This window comes from Lagenorhynchus albirostris, chromosome 1, assembly GCF_949774975.1.
Source record: "Lagenorhynchus albirostris chromosome 1, mLagAlb1.1, whole genome shotgun sequence".
Taxonomy (NCBI): Eukaryota; Metazoa; Chordata; class Mammalia; order Artiodactyla; family Delphinidae; genus Lagenorhynchus; species Lagenorhynchus albirostris.
The window spans coordinates 126,438,316-126,457,864 of record NC_083095.1 but is presented as its reverse complement, the minus strand read 5'-3'; positions in this window follow the sequence as shown (position 1 = coordinate 126,457,864).

Below are 19,549 nucleotides of genomic sequence, written 5' to 3'. Positions count from 1 at the left end.
ATCTAATTTGGGGAAGGAGAGACAGTGCAAGAAAAAAATGTACAAAATATAAAATCAGGTATAAAAGTATTTAGGACTAGAAATCACAAATTGTAAATTTTAAAAATGTGACAATGCAAACATTACAAAATCCAAAACAATACTATAATATTTTCGTTACTAATAATTGCACCCTAACACATCTCAAGGATACTGATACTTTCTTTCCCCTATATATATTTTTTTAACATCTTTATTGGGGTATAATTGCTTTACAATGGTGTGTTAGTTTCTGCTTTATAACAAAGTGAATCAGTTATACATATACATATGTTCCCATATCTCTTCCCTCTTGCGTCTCCCTCCCTCCCACCCTCCCTATCCCACCCTCCCTATCCCACCCCTCCAGGCGGTCACAAAGCACCGAGCTGATATCCCTGTGCTATGCGGCTGCTTCCCACTAGCTATCTACCTTACGTTTGGTAGTGTATATATGTCCATGCCTCTCTCTCGCTTTGTCACAGCTCACCCTTCCCCCTCCCCATATCCTCAAGTCCGTTCTCCAGTAGGTCTGTGTCTTTATTCCTGTCTTACCCCTAGGTTCTTCATGACATTTTTTTTTCTTAAATTCCATATATATGTATTAGCATACGGTATTTGTCTTTCTCTTTCTGACTTACTTCACTCTGTATGACAGACTCTAGATCTATCCACCTCATTACAAATAGCTCAATTTCGTTTCTTTTTATGGCTGAGTAATATTCCATTGTATATATGTGCCACATCTTCTTTATCCATTCATCCGATGATAGGCACTTAGGTTGTCTCCATCTCTGGGCTATCGTAAATAGAGCTGCAATGAACATTTTGGTACATGACTCTTTTTGAATTATGGTATTCTCAGGGTATATGCCCAGTAGTGGGATTGCTGGGTCATATGATAGTTCTATTTGTAGTTTTTTAAGGAACGTCCATACTGTTCTCCACAGTGGCTGTACCAATTCACATTCCCACCAGCAGTGCAGGAGCGTTCCCTTTTCTCCACACCCTCTCCAGCATTTATTGTTTCTAGATTTTTTGATGATGGCCATTCTGACTGGTGTGAGATGATATCTCATTGTAGTTTTGATTTGCATTTCTCTAATGATTAATGATGTTGAGCATTCTTTCATGTGTTTGTTGGCAGTCTGTATATCTTCTTTGGAGAAATGTCTATTTAGGTCTTCTGCGCATTTTTGAATTGGGTTGTTTGTTTTTTCTTATTGAGCTGCATGAGCTCCTTGTAAATTTTGGAAATTAATCCTTTGTCAGTTGCTTCATTTGCAAATAATTTCTGCCATTCTGAGGGTTGTCTTTTGGTCTTGTTTATAGCTTCCTTTGCTGTGCAAAAGCTTTGAAGTTTCATTAGGTCCCATTTGTTTGTTTTTATTTCCATTTCTCTAGGAGGTGGGTCAAAAAGGATCTTGCTGTGACTTATGTCATAGAGTGTTCTGCCTATGTTTTCCTCTAAGAATTTGATAGTTTCTGGCCTTACATTTAGATCTTTAATCCATTTTGAGCTCATTTTAGTGTATGGTGTTAGGGAGTGATCTAATCTCATACTTTTACATGTACCTGTCCAGTTTTCCCAGCACCACTTATTTAAGAGGCTGTCCTTTCTCCACTGTATATTCCTGCCTCCTTTATCAAAGATAAGGTGACCATATGTGTGTGGGTTTATCTCTGGGGTTTCTATCCTGTTCCATTGATCTATCTTTCTGTTTTTGTGCCAGTACCATACTGTCTTGATTACTGCAGCTTTGTAGTATAGTCTGAAGTCAGGGAGCCTGATTCCTCCAGCTCCGTTTTTCACTCTCAAAATTGCTTTGGCTATTCGGGGTCTTTTGTGTTTCCATACAAATTGTGAAATTTTTTGTTCTAGTTCTGTGAAAAATGCCAGTTGTAGTTTGTTAGGGATTGCATTGAATCTGTAGATGGCTTTGGGTAGTAGAGTCATTTTCACAATGTTGATTCTTCCAATCCAAGAACATGGTATATCTCTCCATCTATTTGTATCATGTTTAATATCTTTCATCAGTGTCTTATAATTTTCTGCATACAGGTCTTTTGTCTCTTTAGGTAGGTTTATTCCTAGATATTTTATTCTTTATGTTGCAATGGTAAATGGGAGTGTTTTCTTGATTTCACTTTCAGATTTTTCATCATTAGTGTATAGAAATGCAAGAGATTTCTGTGCATTAATTTTGTATCCTGCAACTTTACCAAATTCATTGATTAACTCTAGTAGTTTTCTGGTGGCATCTTTAGGATTCTCTATGTATAGTATCATGTCATCTGCAAACAGTGACAGCTTTACTTCTTCTTTTCCGATTTGGATTCCTTTTATTTCCTTTTCTTCTCTGATTGCTGTGGCTAAAACTTCCAAAACTATATTGAATAAAAGTGGTGAGAGTGGGCAACCTTGTCTTGTTCCTGATCTTAGTGGAAATGCTTTCAGTTTTTCACCATTGAGGATGATGTTGGCTGTGGGTTTGTCATATATGGCCTTTATTATGTTGAGGAAAGTTCCCTCTATGCCTACTTTCTGGAGGGTTTTTATCATAAATGGGTGTTGAATTTTGTGAAAAGCTTTCTCTGCATCTATTTAGATGATCATATGGTGTTTCTCCTTCAATTTGTTAATATGGTTTCTCACATTGATTGATTTGCATATATTGAAGAATCCTTGCATTCCTGGAATAAACCCCACTTGATCATGATGTATGATCCTTTTAATGTGCTGTTGGATTCTGTTTGCTAGTATTTTGTTGAGGATTTTTGCATCTATGTTCATCAGTGATATTGGCCTGTAGTTTTCTTTCTTTGTGACATCCTTGTCTGGTTTTGGTATCAAGGTGATGGTGGCCTCGTAGAATGAATTTGGGAATGTTCCTCCCTCTGCTATATTTTGGAAGAGTTTGAGAAGGATAGGTGTTAGCTCTTCTCTAAATGTTTGATAGAATTCGCCTGTGAAGCCATCTGGTCCTGGGCTTTTGTTTGTTGGAAGATTTTTAATCACAGTTTCAATTTCAGTGCTTGTGATTGGTCTATTCATATTTTCTATTTCTTCCTGATTCAGTCTTGGCAGGTTGTGCATTTCTAAGTTTGTCCATTTCTTCCAGGTTGTCCATTTTATTGGCATAGAGTTGCTTGTAGTAATCTCTCATGATCTTTTGTATTTCTGCAGTGTCAGTTGTTACTTCTCCTTTTTCATTTCTAATTCTGTTGATTTGAATCTTCTCCCTTTTTTTCTTGATGAGTCTGGCTAATGGTTTATCAATTTTGTTTATCTTCTCAAAGAACCAGCTTTTAGTTTTATTGATCTTTGCTATTGTTTCCTTCATTTCTTTTTCATTTATTTCAGATCTAATCTTTATGATTTCTTTCCTTCTGCTAACTTTGGGTTTTTTTTGTTCTTCTTTCTCTAATTGCTTTAGGTGCAAGGTTAGGTTTTTTATTCGAGGTGTTTCTTGTTTCTTAAGGTGGGCTTGTATTGCTATAAACTTCCCTCTTAGAACTGCTTTTGCTGCATCCCGTAGGTTTTGGGTTGTCGTGTCTCCATTGTCATTTGTTTCTAGGTATTTTTTTATTTCCTCTTTGATTTCTTCAGTGATCACTTCATTATTAAGTAGTGTATTGTTTAGCCTCCATGTGTTAGTATTTTTTACAGATCTTTTCCTGTAATTGATATCTAGTCTCATGGCATTGTGGTCGGAAAAGATACTTGATACGATTTCAATTTTCTTAAATTTACCAAGGCTTTATTTGTGACCCAAGATATGATCTATCCTGGAGAATGTTCCATGAACAGTTGAGGAAAATGTGTATTCTGTTATTTGTGGATGGAGTGTCCTATAAATATCAATTAAGTCCATCTTGTTTAATGTATCATTTAAAGCTTGTGTTTCCTTATTTATTTTCATTTTGGATGATCTGTCCATTGGTGAAAGTGGGGTGTTAAAGTCCCCTACTATGAATGTGTTACTGTCCATTTCCCCTTTTATGGCTGTTAGTATTTGCCTTATGTATTGAGGTGCTCCTATGTTGGGTGCATAAATATTTACAATTGTTATATCTTCTTTTTGGATTGATCCCTTGATCATTATGTAGTGTCCTTCTTTGTCTCTTCTAATAGTCTTTATTTTTTATTTTTATTTTTTGCGGTATGCGGGCCTCTCACTTTTGTGGCCTCTCCTGTTGCGGAGCACAGGCTCCGGACGCGCAGACTCAGCGGCCATGGCTCACGGGCCCAGCCGCTCCGCGGCATGCGGGATCTTCCCGGACCGGGGCACGAACCTGTGTCCCCTGCATCGGCAGGCGGACTCCCAAACACTGCGCCACCAGGGAAGCCCTAATAGTCTTTATTTTGAAGTCTATTTTGTCTGATATGAGAATTGCTACTCCAGCTTTCTTTTGGTTTCCATTTGCATGGAATAGCTTTTTCCATCCCCTTACTTTCAGTCTGTATGTGTCTCTAGGTCTAAGTGGGTCTCTTGTAGATGACAGCATATATATGGGTCTTGTTTTTGTATCCATTCAGCCAATCTGTGTCTTTTGGTGGGAGCATTTAGGCCATTAACATTTAAGGTAATTATCGATATGTATGTTCCTATTCCCATTTTCTAAATTGTTTTGGGTTTGTTATTGTAGGTCTTTTCCTTTTCTTGTGTTTCTTGCCTAGAGAAGTTCCTTTAGCATTTGTTGTAAAGCTGGTTTGGTGGTGCTGAACTCTCTCAGCTTTTGCTTGTCTGTAAAGGTTTTAATTTCTCCATCAAATCTGAAGGAGATCCTTGCTGGGTAGAGTAATCTTGGCTGCAGATTTTTCTCCTTCATCACTTTAAATATGTCCTGCCACTCCCTTCTGGCTTACAGAGTTTCTGCTGAAAGATCAGCTGTTAACCGTATGGGGATTCCCTTGTGTGTTATTTGTTGTTTTTCCCTTGCTGCTTTTAATATGCTTTCTTTGTATTTAATTTTTGACAGTTTGATTAATATGTGTCTTGGCGTATTTCCCCTTGGATTTATCCTGTATGGGACTCTCTGTGTTTCCTGGACTTGATTAACTATTTCCTTTCCCACATTAGGGAAGTTTTCAACTATAATCTCTTCAAATATTTTCTCAGTCCCTTTCTTTTTCTCTTCTTCTTCTGGAACCCCTATAATTCGAATGTTGGTGCGTTTAATGTTTTCCCAGAGGTCTCTGAGACTGTCCTCAGTTCTTTTCATTCTTTTTTCTTTATTCTGCTCTTTAGTAGTTATTTCCACTATTTTATCTTCCAGGTCACTTATCCGTTCTTCTGCCTCAGTTATTCTGCTATTGATCCCATCTAGAGTATTTTTCATTTTATTTATTGTGTTGTTCATCATTGTTTGTTTCATCTTTAGTTCTTGTAGGTCCTTTTTAAATGTTTCTTGCATTTTGTCTATTCTGTTTCCAAGATTTTGGATCATCTTTACTATCATTATTCTGAATTCTTTTTCAGGTAGACTGCCTGTTTCCTCTTCATTTGTTACATCTGGTGGGTTTTTATCTTACTCCTTCATTTGCTGTGTGTTTTTCTCTCTTCTCATTTTGCTTATCTTACTGCGTTTGGGGTCTCCTTTTTGCAGGCTGAAGGTTCGTAGTTCCTGTTGTTTTTTGTGTCTGTCCCCAGTGGCTAAGGTTGGTTCGGTGGGTTGTGTAGGTTTCCTGGTGGAGGGGACTAGTGCCTGTGTTCTGGTGGATGAGGCTGGATCTTGTCTCTCTGGTGGGCAGGTCCCCGTCTGTTGGTATCCCCTATATTTTAACATTTCTGACTGCACCCTGTTTGACCTTCTATTTATATAGTATGGATTTTCTAAAGAGAGGAAAGATAATTCCATTTTCACTCTGGCACGTGTTATCAAAATACGTTTTGTGTTGTTGGTAATTTGAAAAAATTGGCTTCACAGCTTGTTACTAGTAATATCGCACATATATCTTCCCGTGAAGTTTCCTGCTCAGCTGATGCTTTATGCCCAGAGGTTATTCCCAGGGCATCTGGCCCAGCTCAGTCCAGTCATCACCAGCACTCCCACCTGCCAGACAGGTACCCAAGGAGCAGGGTGACAGTAAAGGCTGGATCTTAGTGGTGTCTCCTTCAGAGTCTTCTCCATGGGCTTTAAAATCAGGGTTCACATGTTTGGTGATGTCCCCCAGGGATAGGTGTTGGGGAGTTCTATGTACAATAGATGGAATCATGCTGACACCACCAGGGCACAGGTAATCAGGCATCCTGCACCCCCAGCAGAGAATGCCCAGCCTTGGAAGGGCCCAGTCAAGAGAGGAGTCCTGAAGCCTCAGCTTCATTAGCTCCACTGCCCATCACATCTGGAACCAAGACTCCTCAGAGGTCACTAATAGTGAGATTCTCCATGCCGAGCCAGTGGTGGTTGCTGCACCTCTTTGGAACTCCGTCTGGAGGGGAAACTTTCTTGGTCACACAACCCAGGGCATGAGAGAGCTGCAAGCCCAATGGCTTACCCACATTTACTGCCTGGCTGTATTTAGTCATTTACTCAACAAAGATACAACAAGCATCTACTATGTGTCAGGCTCTTGTGCTAGGCACTGGGGTACCACAATGGACCTGCCCTGTGGGAGCATCCTTAAAGAGAAGATGGCATCAGTTTAAGTCTGGGCACATCTCCCTCTCAGAGTTAAGTGTTCCTGACGTTAGGCCTCCACAGGCACCTGCTCTTACTCCGTCAAACCTCACATGTCCATCCCAGGCACACTGGGCACGTGCTTCATGTTTCTGTGTCCCCAGTGCCCAGCACACTTGCTCAGCATGCAGCGGGAGTCAACGTTGAATGGCGCGGGGCAGCCAGAAAAGCCCAGGGCAGGTGGATTGGAGGCCATGTTTTGAAGGAGCCCCAGGGAAGGCAGTAGAGCTGGGCTTTAGCACTGACCTTAGACGCATTCCCAGGCCGGTGTGACTTTGGTTTCTTACGCTCCACAGGAACCTGGCCACAACCAAAGTGGATTCTACTCCACTCCATCCCCGGGATGATGGGGAATCAAAGCATGGAAGCAGAACTTTCCTGAGGAGGGGAGAGGGGTGAAACAAGCGGCGGCGTCTGGTCTTTGGGAGTAGATAGCGCTGGACTGAGGCTTCCCCCCTCACTACTCAGCAGCCCCAGGGCCTCCTTGTACCCTTCTCTGTGAACAGTGATGGGTGCCAGCCCAGCCATGTCTTCTGGGAGGGTGGAGGGAAGGCTACACATCCAGAAAGGCCAGAGTGACCTTGGTATGAACTCCCAGCCCTCTGGTCCCCACCAAGCCTCTCTGCTCCACAGGCCTGATCTTAACACAAGAGCAAAAGCTCCAGAAAGGTTGGGGCTAGTCCTTCTCCCCACTGGGCATCTAGGACAGTACCTGGAACATAATGGGGCAAGATAAATATTTATCAAAGGATGGAGGGACAGGTTATTACAGTACTGCAAAATATAATGAACATAAAACTGTATTGTCAAAATAACACATCATCAGGCTAGTTGCTTTGGTTAAAATGACTTCCCAACTATAAAAAATCTGACCTCAAAAATGTGTTTTCCACTTTTCAGGAGTACAAATGCCAATTTGGTGCTATTTGAAAAGCTCTCTCCTTTGTTGATGCTTTTTGTTGTTGTTGTTGTTGTTGTTGATGATGCTTTTATTACTAACTCACTGTGAAAAGTTCGATTGCAGACTAGGAGAAGCAGAAAGCTGCCCAGAATGAGGTTGTTATAGATCTTCAGTGCAGATGTCATAAAGCAGCAGATACTCTTTCCTCCTGTAACCTCCATACTTCAGGTGTCCCAGTCAACCCCACCAGCAGCTCTGTAGTCCTAATCCCTACTCCATACCTAACAATCTCAGTGTAACAAAGGAAGGAGGGTGACTGTGTGTGCTTGTGTGTGTGACGTCTCTTTTCCCATCACATGTTCAGAATGCATGTTTCACTTGTGCCTCTGCTGAGCCCTGGAGCCCGGTCCTCCGCTCTGTCATGTGCCGTTTGTCAGGAGAGGGACCAATGCACCATGTTCAATAGACATGAAGCCACATAAGGATGAGCCAAACCTACAAATTATCTGCTTGCTGGTTCCCCAGCCTGGATCCACATTGAAACCTCATCTTCCTGTATACCCAGGTTTATAGCTCATGTTCCTAAATATCATGCTTATACCTCCTCACCCTGACATTCACTTCTTTCTCTGTCTTCCTATACCCCCCAGCTACAGTTACTACCTGTCTATAGGCTGCCAGCCTACTGCATAGGTCTTGGCCCCCTGTAGTATGATATAAGACCCAGATTCTCCTTGGCACAGTCCTAATCATCTTCAGACTCCCCCACTTCTGCCATCTCTCCTGTACCCTTGGAAATCTCCTTTATGACCTCCTCATAGGTCACCTCTATCTATTATGTATCAACCCCACCTCCCATTGCATTTTCTCCCCGCAAAGGAAAGCTAACATCAGTTACCTGCTACTGTTGTCTCCTTTCTTCTTTGTCCTTTGGTATTATTCATTTTCCACTAGAAATTAAGCTCTTTGAGGGCAGGATGTGTCTGCTTTGTTCACCAAAGTATCCCCAGTGCCAGGCACAAGGTAGGCAGTCAATAAATATTACTGAACACAAAAATGCATAGCATCGTTGAGCAACTGGCCAGTGGGTTTGGAACTAGCTCAATTCATCAGCTTCTGGGGCATTTTTAGAAACCCTAGTAGCTCCAGAAATGATGTTACTAAAGCCCCAGGAAAGGAACATTCTATTACATGATAAACAGCCTCCGCTCATAAAAGAAAAAAACCCACTTCTCTCCTCCCCACCACCAACCCCATCAAGAATTCCATCCTTTTTTAGACAAATCTACTTGGGGAGTAAGCACAACAGAATGTGCAAGGGGTCCCAATTTTACTAGGTGCATCTCTGGTTGCCTTAGAACTGTGGTTTGCTATTTTAACTGTGCATCGTAAGTCCTGGGGAATTTGTTTAAAACACTATTCCTGGGCCCTATCCCCAGAGGCTTGGTTTTAGTAGGTCTGGAATAAAGCCCAGAATCTGTGTTTTTAATAACCTCTCTAGACGACTTAGAGGCAAGTGGCTGTCACATCTCACGTTGAGAGACTGTATCTTAGAGTTATGAAAATTCAACCAGTGTTGTCAGATGTGACCTGACACAGAGGAGGTTAAGGGGAGCTAGTTGATGCCAATATGGTGGCATCAGACACTCTATGAACCACAACTGGAAAGGGACGTATATGAAAACTGAAAGGACAGACAGACACACAGCCAAGGACAAGTGCAGAAGCGTGATGTAGAATTCTTGACAAGGCTGAAGGCCAGAGTAGACTAAGAGGTGTTTCCTAAAGGAAATTGATGTATTTGAAGACTTGCCCTGTGAAGGAGAGTATGAACTTCAGGGGAGCTGCTCCAGGGGGTAGGTAGTTACAAGGAGACAGATTTCAGCTCAACATACGAAAGAACTTTATCACAGACTCACCCTGCAGTGGAGTGGGCTTCATGATTTGCTTAAAAATTAGAGATATTTTATTTACCACAATTTCCTCTTAGAGAAAGCATTCCACAAGGCTAGAAAGAGGAGTAATGACCAGCAGCTGGACTTAAGAGTTGGATAAACCTCAAGGGGACAACCTCCATAACTGAATGTGATCACTGGTGTTAAATCACTGCTGGGGAATGGAGGTCTGGGAAACTGTGAGCTTTTACCTCCCTGCATGGTGAATGCAAGTTTGGGCTGGAGCTGAACTGCTGGGCAGAGTAATTAGGAGCTGTATGGAGAAAGGGTAGAGGAAAAATAACACTGTAGCATGGTGGGTGGAGGCAAATCTGATGAGAAGGATGTCTGGAAGCTTTTATTGTTCTCATGTAGAGTATAACATATAATAGAGCCCTCCTCAAAATCTTCACTGAGCTTCATGGTTTTCACTTATGCTTTGGACAGTGAATTTGCTTTTGAAGGACATGGTAAACTCTTGGTTCCTGATTAAGACTGACCTGGGACAAAATCAAAGTTTACTCAGAGAAGAAGAGTCAAATATGGGTTTTAGTGTAAGCTCCTCCTGTATGCCCAGCATGTGTTAACTACGTCAAATGCAATATTACATTTAATTTTCACCATAATCCTATTAGGTAGAAATTATCATCTGTTTTTCAAGGAAGGAAACCGAGGGTCCAAAATGTCAAATGGCTTATTCAGTGATGGAACCTGGGATTCCAACCCAGGCCTGTCTGACCTGAAGGTCTGTATTTTTAAATACTGCTCCCACCTGTCACTGGAATGTTCAGTCTGAGGCTGGTGACCCTCTGTCAGGTATGTGGTAAAGGGACTTCTGCACTGATAGGAGTTTGGGCCATGAGATTATGACTACACATAACTACACTGGATGTGAACACACACAGGTACACACTCTAAGGATGCACATATATGTCTTTCCACGCTTACAAAGGGACTGAATCATCCACAGCCCTCAACTTTGCCATGTCTTTTTCTCTGAGCCCTGTGTGGCCTCCATCAGAAGCTCCTGAGCCATGGGAGTTTGGCACCAGGAAGATACAGCATTTGCTTCCCCCACTCTACAAATAACGACTGGACGCTTGCCCTGTGCCCAGCAGGGTACTAGGCACTGGGGACACAGGACTGAAAAAAAGCAGATAAGCTCCCTGCTCTCGTGGAAGAGACAGACATTAACCAAATAACCACAAAGACAAACATACAATTGCATCATGATTCTGCTGTCATGGGGAGGTCCGTGGTGCTGTGGAGGGGGTCCCCTGAAGGAGCTGGGCTTGAGGACACAGGGACTGAGGTCTGAGGATAAACAGGTGTTGTCAGGTAACGGATAGAGAAGAGCACTCTAGGCAGAAGGAACAGCATGTGCAAGGGTCCTGTGGTGAGAGGGAGTGTGGCCTTGGGGAACTGCAGGCAGGCTGATATAAGCTGGGCAGTGATGGAGGTGGAACAAAGCCTGAGAGAGGGCTGACCAGGCAGGGCTTTGGAGATGTGACAGTGACAATTCCCTAAAAACAGTAAAGAGCCATTGATGGGCTTTAAAGAAGGGGTACAGAGGAGTGTAACATATTTACATTTCAGAAAGGGGCCCTGGCTTCCTTGTGGGAAAGAGATGGAGAGGACCTAGCAGGGATGCAATTAGCCCTGCTGGGAGGTGACTGTACAGTCCAGAGCCATCACCACCAGAGATGAAGGTGACAGATGCCAAGGTCTTTAAGGAGTAAATACCAGGACTTCACTGGCCCAAGTCCTCAGCCACTTCTGCAGGGCACTGGGGTCCAGGACGGGATGCTCAGCCTTTTGGCCCACCTGAGAACAAAATAGACACTTGGAGGTAGCAAGAAGTCCCTGCTTTGTCCTCCTAAGAACCATTTCCTCTTTGGCCGAGCTCAGGCATTTTCCTAAGTGGTAGGGGAGTGGTGGAGGGTGAAAAAGGGAGGCAAGTTCTCTAATTTCTGGGCCATTTTCCTATTTTTTTGTGGGAAAGTGCCCTACAGTTATCTGCACAGATTGTCAGATTATCTGGCAGGAACACCAGCTGGGGCCCTCTGGGGAGAAGAAATGCATGATTCAGCCGGTGAGATGGAGCCAGGAAGGTTTGCAATTGATGGAGGAGGCTGGAGGGATGCTGGGGGTGAGGGGCAAGGAGTGAGGGGCATGGATTCCTCCAGGCAAGAGAGCTCTGGAGAACAGGGCAGAGACAGTGAGGAGGTCAGAATGAAGCTGGCCAGTGCCCCAGGCATGCCAAGCAGAAGGCAGGCTCCTGTGTGCCTCTTCCTGGAGGCGAAGCTGCTTGGCCAGGGAGCCAAGAAATAATAAGATAGGACTGATCGAGTGACTGATTCAGCAATGGGGTTGTTCTTGGTCCAGGCCCAGTCTGGAAATTACAGGCCTGGGTTGCAGCTTCCGGGACAGCTACTGGAATCAGGGGCCTGCTGGTAGTTGTGGTTGACAGCCACATGGCCCTGCCTCGCCTTACTGGGCCATGGTTATCGATTGGAGGAGGGGGGTCTCACTCCCGGTCCAGGCTGGAGAGCTGCTCCCATGAAGGCCCTGACAGGGTTGCCCCAGCAGCACAGATGTCAGAGAACACTGCTTCTGCAACCCACTGCAAGATTATCCTGGCCTCACCTGGGTCCACCAGACAAGGGTGGTGAATTCTAAGTCTCCTTCACGGTAGTCATGAAAAATGCAGGTCTGTGTAGGTGCCACCATGGTACAAAGGAGATGGGAAGTGGCTCTCCAATCCTAGCTCTGCCCTTGCTGTGTGGCTTTGGAACATTCACTCCCCCTTTCTGAGCCTCAGTTTCCCAACCAGAAAACGGAGACAATAGCATCTGTTTTGGTTCACAAGACTGTTGTGATGGCCAAAGCTCAACACATGGAAGAAAAGCAAGATAAGAATATAATGACCGTGATAACATCCCAACTGCCCTTCACCTCATGAGAAAAAGACCCTTAACCCTATTTTAGAGAAAGCAGAGACTCGTTGAGGTTAAGTATCTAAGATAAAGTGGATGGTGAGCGGCTGAGCCAGCATTCCAGCCACATCCACTGACCCCAAGACGAAGGTTTCCTCCATCCCCCACCCCCACAGGTGTCTGTGGGTTAGTCTGGAGCCAATTTGCATTTAAAGAGGTTTTTAAAAAAATATTAGTCCTGAAATTCAGAACCAGAGGCAACAGTTGCCTTGTTAATTTTCAGACTTGAAAGTAAGCGAGACTATTATATTAGGGTCAGCTCATAGCAACCTCTCCATGAACTCCAACTAAATAAAATATCTGGAGGTTTGTCCCCCCAGATCTGTGAAACAAGAGTAGGATGGTTAGAGTTGGGATTTTTTTTTTTTTTGATAGAGATCACCAAGTAGCAGGAACTTTAGAGATCAGGTATTTCCCCCACCCCCATTTTACACATAAGGAAACTGAGGTCCCAAGAAGGGAGGACCAGCACAGCGTCATCCTTGGCCAGCTAGAGGCAGAGCTGAGAGTCTTCCCTATTCTCCGGTGATGATCTTTCCAAAATAGCAGCTGCCTCATGAATTCACCGCATGTGACTGGGTGGTGATCTCAGGAAGGGAGGGGTGACATTTTCAAGGAGTCCTTCAGCAGGTCGCAGGGGTCCTTGCCTCTGCTAAGGTGCTAAGGGCTCTGTAGATGGAAGTTCAAGGCCCATGCTTAGCCCCACCAGGTCCCATCAACTATCTTTCTTCAACCCTCAAGACTCCCCAGCTCCATCTTTGTGCTCTCTCCTGTCCGCCAGCTACCACCTCCACCCATGCCTCCCTATTGCCTGCCTCAGTTTCCCCCACTGATGCCATCCTTTCTATGTATCCAATTTTTACTCTTCCTTTAAGGGAGACATTCTGCCTGCTTTGTGAAGCTTATCTCAGGTTCTCTGGCCCTCTCTCTCTTCTCTGAACCAGGATAGTAATAACAATGGTAATTATTATTATTATAGTAACAATAATAATGATAATATATAATAATTATTATTATTACAGTAACTAACACTTATTGAGGTTTCAAACATGCCAAGTGCTACGCTAAGAGATCACCTCACATAAATCCTAGGTGCGTTATCACTCCCCACTGGGTACTATTTGTATCCCCATTTTCAAGGGGAGGAGAATACAGGGGATCTGGAGAGTTTAAGTAAGTTGCCCAAGGTCACACAGTTTGTCAGTGACAGAGCTGGGACGCAAGCCCAGGGCTGACTGTGTGAGTCAGGGGCTTTGCTCTAACCATCTTGCTTCACTGCCTCTGGGGACAGGGCCTGCAGCTCCTTCAGTCTCTACCACCCATCCTGGCAGCTTCTTACACCCTATCCCATTGGTGTCCATTTCCCTGAATGACCCTCTAGACTGTGACCTCTCAAGGGAAGAATAGGCAAGTATGTGCTCTTTTCAGTCTCCCTGGTTCCTAGAGAATTAGGCAGAATTGGCTCTCAAAAAAAGACCATCCTTACCTTGCCTTCCAGAGAAGGACTCTGCTTCTGGGAAACAGGCAGACTTAAGTCAGCTTGGCCCATCCGCTAGTCAGTTTCCACATTCCCAGAAGACCAGGGTCTCTTTTTTGCAGTAGCAGAGCAAGTGGTCTCCTCCCATTCCATGCTGTAAATCTCTCGGGTCAGCTGCCTGTAGAATTCCCTACTTTTTTCTCCTCCTTCCTTGACTCTCAGCAGCGCCCTTCTACTCTCTCATCACCACTGAGCACTTCCAAGGACCTTGCTCCGTCTGTCTTGTCTGTAGACTGACAGCTCCTCACTGCCCCCAAGGCCCCAATCATTGCTCTGCCTGGCAAGTCTAGACAGCACCGGGAACAAGCTCATGCCTGCTACATAGAGGAAGTGGCATCTCCCAGTTCCCTGGGCATTTCCCCCAGATGGGAGGTAATCAGCATCTCACCCTCATGCTACTCTAATGACCACCCCTGGCTGCTCCGTGATAGCCATGTAAGTGCTGTCAGTGCTGGCAACCTCAGGGACCTGCTTGCCAATAACTTAGATCAGGGCAGTAGTAAGCAAAGTTGCCTTCAGAGACAGACTGGTCCCATGTCAGCAAGACTGAGCTGCATCCTGATGGAAAGGTCTAAAGAGAGAATGTGTAGGTCACGTGGGGAGGGGTTGGCCAATCACAGGAGAGAGACTGGTGGTGTGCTCAGGCCACCACTGGGTAGTGCCTGGAAATACAGGCAGAGGAAGCCCTGGGCCATGGACTGGAAGCATTTTTATTCACATAAATTCGTTTCGTTCAATCTCTAGTCATCCATTTATTCATCAAACACACCTGTGCCATACGCTCCTCTAGTGTCAGGCATTCACTGGTGAGCAGAATTGGTGAGTTTCCATTGCATTTATCTCAATTTGTAATTTTATTTTTAGCTGTGTTGTTATTAGTACATATGTCCTGCCTCCTTGTTAGGCTGTAAGCTCTCTTCTGCTCAGTGCTGTATCCCCAGTACCTACCATGGGATCTGGGTCAGAGTAGCACTTGATGAATATTCATTGACTGAGTATAGGACAGGTCACCCCTGTTGAGATGAGAGTTGCAGGAAATTGTATCAATAGACTGTGACGATTCCAGCCTCACTGGCAAGACCATCCAGGTGTGATGGTCCCCCTGTCCTCATTGTGAGTGCCCTGAGCCACTTCCTACTGGAGATAAGGGCCCCCACTTAGCCCCCCTCCAGGAAGAAAATGTGGGCACACTGACAGGAGTACTGAGTTCTACTCTCAAATTAACAATGTAGTATTTAGGTTTATCCACGAGATTCATGTGCTTTGTTCAAGAGGACTTGCCCCTCCCCCACCCCTTGGATGGAGGATGGGGCTGACAGCTGCAGATGTCTGGTGTTTCCTGGCTGCGGGTCAGTGTAATAAGTGTCCGCTTGAGGCCTTCTGGGAGATGGCTAACCTGAGATCCCCAGAGACCACACTCAGGGTCAGCCTGGGAAACCTCTCCACTTAAGTGTCCACACCAGGACAGGCTCATGACCGCTCCCCAGTTCTGGAGCACTATCACCTCTATGTTTAAGAACTGCCTCTACTCCTCTATCACTTCCCCAGAGCTGGAGGCCATCTGGGCAAAGAGGACCCTCAGAGATCATCTAATCCAACTCCCTCACTTTATTATTTTTATTTATTGTGACATATATCACATATACAGAAGTGCACAAGAGATGTGTGTATAGTTTATAGAATCATAAAAAGGAACATCATGTACACATCATCCACATTAAGAAATGAAACATTACCAGTACATTAGAACTGCCCACCCCCATTCCATGTAGTAATAACCCCCTCCCCCTAATACACACACTAGAGGTAATCATGTCTTGATTTGGGGTTAATAAATCTTTAATTTTGAAAACAGTTTACCCACCTAATATATATTTATTATTATTGAGATATAATTCACATACCATAAATTTCGCCCTTTCAGAGTTAACAATTCAGTAGTTTTTAGTGTACTTACACTGTTGTGCAACCACGATCTAACTGAAGAACATTTTTATCACCTCCAAAAGAAATTCCGTACCCCTTAGCAGTCACTCCCATTCTTCTCTCCCCATAATCCCTAGAACCGTTAATCTACTTTCCATCTCCGTAGATTTGCCTCTTCTGGACATTTTACATAAATGGATCATACAATATGTAATATTTTGTGACTGGCTTCTTTCACTACGCATAATGTGTTCAAGGCTCAGCCACGTTGTAGCACGTATCAGTTCTTCATTCCTTTTCAAGGCCCAGTAATATTCCGTTGTGTAGATGTACCACATTTTGTTTTTCTGTCCATCAGGAAGTGACAGATATCTGTGTTGTTTTCACTCTATAGCTGTTATAATAATGCTGCTATGAACATTCATGTACAAATTTTTTTTATTTATTTTTTGAGGTAACATGGGTTTGTAACATTGTATAAGTTTCATGTGGCCAAAATTATATTTCTACTTCTGCATACACTACAGCATGCTCACAAAAATTTAGTTTCCATCCGTTACCCTACAGTTTATCATGTGCAAATTTTTATGTGAACATATTTTCAGTTCTGTTGGGTATGTACCTGGGAGTGGAATTTGGGGGTCATAGGGTAACTCTTATGTTTATTCATTTGAGGAACTGCCAAACTGTTTTTCAAAGTGTCTGCACCATTTTACCACCAACAGTGTATCAATATACATTCTGATTTCTCTACATCCTCTCTACCACTTGTTATAGTCTGTCTTTTTGATCATAGCCATCCTAGTGGGTGTGAAGTGGTATCTCACTGTGGTTTTGATTTGCATTTCCCTAATGACTAATGATGTTGAGCATCTTTTCAAGTACTTATTGGCCATTCGTGTATTTTCTTTGGAGAAATGCCTGTTCACATCCTGTGCTTATTTTTTAAATTGGGCAATATGTATTTTTAAATAATAAATTTTCACATGCAAAAGAATGAAGTTTGTCTCCTGTATTACACCATATGCAAAAATGAACTCAAAATGGATCAAAGACCTAAACATAAGAGCTAAAACTATAAAACTCTCAGAAGATGTGTATATGTCTTCATAACCTTGGATTAAAAATGATTTCTTAGATATGACACCAAAAGTACAGATGACAAAAGAAAAAATAGGTACACTGAACAAAATCAAAATTCAAACTTTCTGTGCTTCATAGAACACCATCAAGAAAGCGAACGTGGGAGAAAATTTGCGCAAATCATGTATTTGACAAAGAACTTGTATTTAGAATATATAAAGAACTATCACGATTCAATAATAAAAAAAACAACCTAATTTTAAATAGGCAAAGGAACTAAAACTTCTTAATTTTAATGCAGTTAAATTTATCAGTCTTTGCCTTTATGGTTTGCACTTATTTTATCTTATTCAGGAAATCTTTCCCTACCCTGAGGTCATAAAGATATTCTCCTATATTATCTTCTAATCTTTTTATAGTTTTTGCTTTTATATTTAAGCCTTTATTCCATCTGGAATTGATTTCTTTTTGTACTGTGTAAGGTAGGAAACTAATTTCATTTTTTTCCATATGGATAACCAATTGTCCTAGTACTGCAGCTCTGCAATGTCTGGTCTGTCATAAATCAAGCATGTACATATGTGAGACTTGATTTCTGAGCTCTCTATTCTATTTCATCGCTATGCTAATATCACACTGTGTTTATCATATTGCTATGATAAACCCTGATATCTGGCATGATGAGTCCACCATCTGGTTTGTTGAGGTTTTTAAAATCAGAGTGTCTTAGCTATTCTTGACTTTTTTGCTCTTTCATATAAATTTGAGAATCAGCTTGTTAAAATTTTTTTAAAAGTCTTTTTAAAAGTACTGTTGGGATTTTCATTGGAATTATATTGAATTTACATACCTACTTTGGGAGAACTGACATCACAATGATATTGGTCTTCCTATCCAAGAACGTGGTCTATCTTTCCATTTGTTTAGGTCTTTGTTAATGTCTTTCAGTTAAGTTTTATGATATATCCATAAAAGACTAACCCATCTCTGTTAAATTTATTCCTAAACTCTTTACATTTTTTGCTGTTTTTGTATTTGGTATTTTTATAACTTTTTTATTGCTGTATAATATACATTAGAAAAGTACATATATCTTAAGTTAATAATCCACTGGATTGTCACATACTGAACACACCCATCTAATCAAGATCAAGAAGTAGAACGTTAATAGCATCCTCAAAATCCCCTTGTGCCCCCTGTCAGTCACTACCCTCTAGGGTTAAGCACTGACCCAACTCTTTCTAACCCATCTAGATACCAGTCTATGTCACCTGTTTCTGAAATTCATTTAAATGAAATCATATAGGGTTTACTCTTTGAGGTCTGGCTTCTTCACTCGGCATTATACTTGTGAGATGTATTCATATTGTTATGTGTAATTGTAGCTCACTTATTCTCATTGTAGCATTGTGTGAATATACCACAATTCGTTTATCCATTCTCCTGTTCATGAGCATCCCATAGTTTCTAGTTTGGGCCTACTATGAATGGTGTGGTTAAAAACATTCTGATACATGTCTTTTGGAAATGTATTCTGGAGTAGAATTGCCAAATCATAGAGTAGCTGTATGTTCAACTTTAGGAGATTCTGCCTAACAATTTTCCAAAGTGATTTTACCAACCTACATTCCCACTAGCAATGTAAATAAGAGGGTTCCGGGTGGTCCCCGCCCTTGCTACTAATTGATATTTTGTCTTTTCTCATTTTAAAATTCTGGTAGGAGTGAAGTTGTATCTCATTGTATGTTAGTTTTGAATGACTTTATTGAGATACAGTTTACATACAATAAAGTTCATCTAGCAGCCACTCTCGCCTCTGAGACAGACAGCATTTTGCATTCTGCCTATGGAATGTGTGTCTCTCTAAATAAACTTGCTTTCTCTTAAAAAAATAAATAAAGTCATCTATTTCAAGTGTACAATTCAACGGTTTTTAGTCTGTTTTTTAGAGTTTTGCACCTATCACCATATAATCTAATTTCAGAACATTTTCATCATCCCCAAAAGAAATTTTGTGCCCTTTACCAGTTACTCTCTAATCTCCCTCCACTTCCTGCCCCTCCTACCTCAGTCCTAGGCAGTACTGATCTACTTTTTTCCCTAAAAATCTGCTTATTCTGGACATTCCATATAAGTGGAATCCGAAAATATGTAGTCAATTATGACTAGCTTCTTTCACTTAGCATAATGTTTGCAGTGTTCATCCATGCTGTAGTATATGTCAGTACTCTGTTCCTTTTTATTGCCAAGTAATAGTCCATTGTATGGACATACTAAGTTTAATTTATCCATTTATCAGTTGATGAACATATGGGATTTTCCCCCCACTTTTTGGCTGTTATTAATAATGCTGCTATGAACATCCATGTACAAGTTTTGTGTGGATATATGTTTTCATTTCTCTTGGATAGATATCTAGGAGTAAAATTGCTGAATCATATGGTAACTACTTGGGAACTGCCAGACATTT